At 39.4% G+C, this 6,000-nt stretch overlaps 1 protein-coding gene across 1 annotated transcript in view; it reads left to right on the forward strand.

The window, feature by feature from the left end:
* Nucleotides 1-6,000, forward strand: part of ctnnd2a (catenin (cadherin-associated protein), delta 2a) — a 359,158-nt gene that overhangs the window by 160,179 nt on the left and 192,979 nt on the right. The window lies entirely within an intron of this gene.

The following is a 6,000-nucleotide window of genomic DNA, read 5'->3' on the forward strand; positions in this document are numbered from 1 at the left end:
TGCTCTCACTGGATAATCTGTGTGAAGACAGTTTTTAAGCATTTTTGATAATATTGCACAGATTCTCATTTGACAAGTCCATTTGCCCTTTGCGTGTGTGTTGCCAGTTTTAAATTAAAGCGTCAAGACAAGTTTATTAAAACTTTTTAAGGCAGGTAATCAAAACCAAAAAGGCAACACAACAGCATTTGAGATTAAAGTTGGTGTTCATCAGGGTTCATGTCTCAGCCCACTGTTGTTTGTTGTGATGGACGTAGTCACTGAGCTTATTAGAGAGAAGTTCCGTGGGAAATGTTGTATAAAAAATGACCTAGTTGTGGCTGGAGATTCTGAAGTTAATCTCCAAGTTTCAAACGGTGGCAGCATGCACTTGAGAGTAAAACTCTGAAAATAAACGCAGCAAAAACAGAGACCATGGTCTGCTCAAAAGCTAATGAGACCTTAACAATTACCGATAGAGGAAATGTACTGAAGCAGGTCGAAACGTTCAAGCATCTGGGGTCAGTGATAAATGCTGAAGGAAGCTGTGAAGAAGACGTTAAATGCAAAATTGGTGCAGCGTGGCAATAATGGAAGGAGCTGACTGGAGTGCTTTGTGACAATAGGATGTTGATTCATATTAAAGGAAAAGTGTACAAGTTGATGGTGTGTCCAGTCTTGCTTTGTGGAGCTGAGGTATGAACATTAAAGAAAAAATGAATAGGAACTCCTGGAAAGAACAGAAATGTAGATGCTACGTGGGATTCTTGGAGTATCCCTCAAGGATAGACGGCGAAATGACAAAATCAGAAAAAGGCTTGGCATGGCATGCATCACAGATAAGATACACAAATCAAGAATGAGTTGGTGTGAGCATGTGCAGCGAATGGAAGATGACAACAAGGCAAAAAGGCTATTAAGCGCAGAAGTTTTCATCAATGAAACGGGACGGCAGAAGAAGAGGTGGATGGATATGATCCAGCAGGATATGAAGGCACTCCATCTCACAACAGACGATGCACAAAACAGAGAAAATGGAGAAGGAGAATCCATGTGGCTGATCCTGCTCCGAAAGGAGTGGGACCTACAGCCTGAAGGAGAGAGAAAGATGATCAAAACCAAAAAAGGAGGAAATATTTTAACACACTCAGAGAAAGACAAAGCGTGAAGCTTGGTAGGACTTTAGCAATAAAGCTAGATTCAAAGTCAGATATGAGTCGCAGCAGTTAAAGAGAAAGCCCACCTAATTACTCTGCAGCCCACAGCAGTCAATTATTTCTAATTTTCAAGTCCCTAACATATCTGTGGTAACACCGCAAACACATGCACACTCAAAGTTGCAGACGCCCACGCATCTGCTTAATCAGTGAGCAGCTGCAGAGCTTCATTAAAAAATATTTCCACTGTCTGGAACAAATGTTCTGTTTGAGATGGATGATCATGGGATAAAAGTAATGCAAGTACTTCAGATCGGTGACTATGAGCCGGAGTTCCCACCTCATCGTGGAAACCTCTTTTTTTTTTAAGTTATGTTTTCTATCAGGTTGAAATTGATAAAATTGTCAGTATTTGTTGCTCAGTTGCACAAGGCTTTTAGAAATATAACATAAGTACTTGTTAATCTGTTTTTGTATTTATTAGTTTCCCCCCAGAGTCACAATGAGAACTGGGTTCACATCTAGCTCAGGAGGCTTCCCTTTATAAATATGAAATAAAGGAGGAAATATAGAAGGCAACTACTTGATAGGAATGTAGATGGATGGGTTGTTAAGGGGTGAAAGGGATGTATATTCCTTCTGCAGTCTTCCTGACCTCCTTTCTCATCTCCCTTCTTCCTTCCCTGTCCTTTCTCCTCACCATCTCTGCCCATGGGAGTGTGTGTTTGTGTGCGCTCTCCTCTGATGTTTTGGGCTTGTCAGTGTAATGGGGATACTGCTGTCAGCAGGGCTTGTTGCTCATGAATAGTGTTGTGCATGCCAGAAATGCAAGCTAGGGAGGTTTAGCTTGCGTGCACGCATGAATTGTTGGTGTCTTTGCACGTGCAAGCTCCCATTACGCGCCGTCTCTCAATCATGTGTAGATTTATTTGGTTGTTTTCGTGTGACTGCCTTAAGAAGAAAGGGAGAGCAACAGAAAGGTCTATTATGTTTGCTGTCTTTTGTAGGATATTTATAACCCAACGTGTCCGTGCTTTAATTATGCATGTTTACATGGCACCTCAAACATCCTTGTCTTTGACTTGAGAAGGAAAAGAGCAAGATGACTTACAGTGGGATCGCAATCACAAAGTAAGCCAAGCTCCCGTTTCCTGCTTGTTAGTTACCTCGGCAAACAGTTAATCTTTTAGACATTATTTATTTGCACGTCCATTTACAAGTCAATCCATTCATCCATCACTCTACTCCATGTGCACCATTTTCATTGTTGCATGTCTTGTACTTCTAAGCAACTCAAAACAGTTTTACATTTTGAACAAAACAAATCATTATAATTAATTTACAGTTTTAAAGCTGTTACATGGCTGGGATTTCATTCACCTTAGAGCTCCCATTGGTTTCACTGAAACCACGGGACACTTAAAATGCTGGTTTGAGAAACTCGAGATCTGGGTTCACGTCGATATTGAGCTCTTTTGACTGAAGAGACATTTATTATTTCCGTTTCATTTAAACAAACAAACAAGTGTCTGCATACAAATAATTATAACAGGAATGCTCTTCAGCAGCTGTTTAAGTTGTCTGGAATGTGGAGAATGTGCCGAGCTTGGCAACACTATGTGTGAACTACATGTGGTGCTGTATCGAGCTGAGCAGACTGATCCTTATCAGGACTGTGGAACTTGCCACAAGTGTCCACCAACGGTTGGAAGGAATAAATCTTGGCGAAGTTGTAAGCTCGACTTGGCGTAAGTAATCAAATTCGGCTGTTTGGAGACACCATGGGAGAATGTACTAGCGAGACTGTTAAGGCAGACACGGAGTATTATGAGTCCAGCTTGACCCAATAACAATGTTGATATCTGAATCTGGACCTGGCCTTGGAAGGGGGACTATCTCAAATTTTTCTTTAGATGTTATGGAAACAAAGACACTCTGAAACCCCTCCCCACCCTCTCCCTTCCCCAAGGTCATGGACCTGTGACAGAGCTCAACTGAGCTGGCTGATAAACAAACACCTCTTATCAGGACTATGGCTGGTGGAGTGGCTCTGGACTGTGCTACGACCTTCCTGCAAACTCAATTCCTCCACTGGCCTCCCTCGCCTCCCCTGGCGCAGCAACCTAGGAGATGCGAAGGCGCCAAGGGCTGCATCGCTCACCTGGCGGCCGTGCTGGGACCCCCACTCCCTACTCATTCCACATGCATCTTATCGAAGCAATAAGGGCAGCACTTCCTGTACACTTCCATCTTTCAGATGTCTGTACAAAACATAAGTTTGCTGTACTTAACTGTGCAATGACAATAGAGCTGATTCTGATTATCTTAAATGCTGTTCTAATTAGGCATGGGCTTGAGGTACCCCTGAGCAAAAGCTTACAGTTACAAAGTATTAAAACAAAACAAATTGAAACATTTTATTTGTTTGTTTTTTAAATAGAATGCAAAATACTATTACTACTGTTTTCTTGATAATGTCACATCTTGCATAATAATTATTTTATAGGATTACTAATGCAAAAAATATGCAAATTGTTATTTTGTAATGCACATATTGGGAGATTGAGAGGACACATGATCATATGGACTGTCCAAAATCAATGTCAAGTTTTTCACTGCACTCAAGACAGACTTTAAATTATATTGTGATCAGCTTTTCTATTTATAGCAATATTTATTAAAATATTTAAAATCAAAGCTGAAATTTTAACTTATTCACAAGTTTTTCGATTTGTTTAAAATTTACCACCAGAGAGTCGGAAGCAGATTTTAAAGAACATTTAGCTTCTTTGTAAGAACATTAAGGAAGTTATAAACAAGTTTTATGCCTTTTATTGTGAAATCTACTTGTCCTTTTATTATTATTGTTGTGTTTTTTTCTTATACGTCACTTGTTTTTATAACAGTTTGATTTTTTTTTTCTTTTTGTTAAATCAAGACATTTGTTCACTTAAAAAAATCACCCTTTTCCTAACAATGCAGGGCTGAAATCACAGGTTTGTTGACCTCAACAGATTTGTTCTGGTTTATTGTAGAACAGAAATAAAACCATAGACGTCCAAAGGAAACACAAGAGGATACAGTGTGCCTGTTCATGCTGCTATATTTATCTCGGGGAGATTTGCTGAGCAGACGTGCTTTTCTTCCACCAAGGTGTGTGTGCACAGCAGAGCAGCTGCAGAAGTTAACACCTGGAAACTGTTACACCTTTTCAACACAACCTCTGCGTGGAGGTGTGGGTGTGATTATATGAATTTTCGAACCAGAGCCACTGGGTGCATGTCAGTTTTTAATGATAAAGTAAAGCCAAGTAACTTTTTAGGCATTAGAAAATAGCAAAATGCATGTAGCTAAATGACTGAGAACTGAAATAAAACTAATAAATATCCAGACGTTTTATTTTTATCAGACTTTCACGTGTAGTGCAAACATTTGTGAATTCTCACATTTAAGTTTGGGGAACAGAGCGTTCGTTTTTCTGCTCCGATTGTTTGAGTTTTATCGTTCGCAGTAATGACAGCGTTCCAAAGTGACGCAGTGACTGTGCTGCCTTATTTTAGCTGTTCTATTATAGATGTGTCATGGCAGTAATAATGTATTTAAAGTGCAACTGCAGCTTAAACAAAACTTTAGAGCACGTGAGAGTCATTAGAGAGCAGACTTGTATTTTCATGGTGTGTTCAAATGTATTTACCTTTACATTTTATTCATTCAAACTTGACTCCTAAGAAGACTTTTTTTTTATTGTTTCACATTACAAAATCTATTTTAGCAGTTTTGCATTAATTACATCAATTGCATTCTTTGTCAGTTAACTTTAAGGTTCAATATCATGATTTGCTTTATTGCCCCCCCTTGCAGAGTGAAGAGGGAGGGATTGGAAAGTCCCTTCACTGTCGATCCATGAATATTGTGAGCATGATAACTTGAAAAATAGACCGGTTACCATATTTTCAGACTATAAGGCGCACTTAAAATCCTTTAATTTTCTCAAAAAATCAACAGTTAGTCTTATAATCCAGTGTGCTTTACGTATTAATTCTGGTTGTGCTTACTGACCTCCAACTGATTTTATGAATGGCGTTCAAAAATATGTCAAAATGTTTTAGTTTCGTTCAACGCGGCTTATAGTTCGAAAAATACGGTACAGTTACCCATTTTGATGTGTGGCTACATCTGAGTGTAAGAAAGGTTTCCCTTGAAAAATGGTTTGCTATATAAAAATCCACAATGGCCACCGCCGCAAATGTTTGCGCTTATTGTGAGCATGACGTGAAAAATAAGTGTGGTTCCAGCTTCCATTGTGGTGTGTGGCTACATCTAAAGACAGGTTCCTTTTGAAAATTGGGCGATCACGTCAAAATCTAAACTGGCCAACACCACATATATACAGTAGTCCCTCATTTATCATGGGGTTTAGGAGACCACGCCCCCAGTGATAAGTGAAAAACTGTGAAGTAGGGATACGTAGTCCAAGTTAAAGTTTCACTCCCAATCTCCCTCCTTCTGTGTAAATAAACAATTTACATTTAAATACTGTAATATTTTAAATAAGCAATCCATGTAGCATGGATTGTTCACAATATTACAGTATTTAAATTTTAAATGTAGAGAACAGCAAAGGGTTAACCATTCACACAGCTAATGCAGCACGGAGCAGATGTGTGGGTGGCAGAGAGCGGAGATCATGACCGTGGAAGCTTCTTCCTGCACTTAATGATTTAGCAGGTGCTAAATGATTTAAAATAAATAATTTTAATTAAACAATCCATGCAGCTCGTGTGACTCATCAGCCAGCTGTGTGTCATGTCCACTCTTACTTTGAAAAACCGCGAAAGAGTGAGTCCGCGAAAGTTGAACCACA

This window comes from Nematolebias whitei, chromosome 20 (genome assembly GCF_014905685.2).
Source record: "Nematolebias whitei isolate Nwh7 chromosome 20, NemWhi1, whole genome shotgun sequence".
NCBI classification, from domain to species: domain Eukaryota; kingdom Metazoa; phylum Chordata; class Actinopteri; order Cyprinodontiformes; family Rivulidae; genus Nematolebias; species Nematolebias whitei.